At 44.9% G+C, this 688-nt stretch overlaps 1 long non-coding RNA gene across 1 annotated transcript in view; it reads right to left on the bottom strand.

Annotated features, from left to right (window-relative positions):
• The window catches only part of LOC105552976, a 3,897-nt gene that overhangs the window by 525 nt on the left and 2,684 nt on the right, over positions 1 to 688 (bottom strand). The window lies entirely within an intron of this gene.

Below are 688 nucleotides of genomic sequence, written 5' to 3'. Positions count from 1 at the left end.
GGCTGGTCTCAAACTCCCGACCTCAGGAGATCCGCCCACCTCAGCCTCCCAAAGTCTTAGGATTACAGGCATGAGCCACTGTGCCCAGCCTGGAGATTTAACTTTTATCCTTCCTGGTTGATGGACACTATTGAAAATGTATGTCCTGTTTTTATGCAAATAGGAGGGCAGGGAGCTTTTCTTGTATCTGCTTCTTCTCAATTTCCTTCAGTTCAAAATAGTCCTTATGCCAAAGTGGCATATTTGGAGGTAACATATTCTAGTTTCCTTCAGGACCAAGTGCAGGGCAGTTAAATACCTCCAGAAGCATCTCTCAGTGTCAGATGACAGTTAGAGGATAAATACTCTAACTCCCCCACTCGAGGGGTGGGATAACTCTGGTATGTATATATATATATACCAAATTTATATTTATATATTTATATATTTTTTTCCTTGAAACAGAGTTTCACTCTTGTTGCCCAAGCTGGAGTGCAATGGTGCAATCTCTGCTCACCACAACCTTCGCCTCCTGGGTTCAAGCGATTCTCCTGCCTCAGGCTCCCAAGTAGCTGGGATTACAGGGATATGTGCCACCACATCCAGCTAATTTTGTAGAGACAGTTTCTCCATATTAGTCAGGCTGGTCTCAAACTCCCGACCTCAGGAGATCCGCCCACCTCAGCCTCCCAAAGTCTTAGGATTACAG

Source organism: Mandrillus leucophaeus, unplaced genomic scaffold (genome assembly GCF_000951045.1).
Source record: "Mandrillus leucophaeus isolate KB7577 unplaced genomic scaffold, Mleu.le_1.0 Scaffold58, whole genome shotgun sequence".
In the NCBI taxonomy this organism is placed as follows: Eukaryota; Metazoa; Chordata; class Mammalia; order Primates; family Cercopithecidae; genus Mandrillus; species Mandrillus leucophaeus.
Note: the sequence above shows the minus strand (reverse complement) of the source record. Positions and strands in the feature narration are given on the sequence as shown.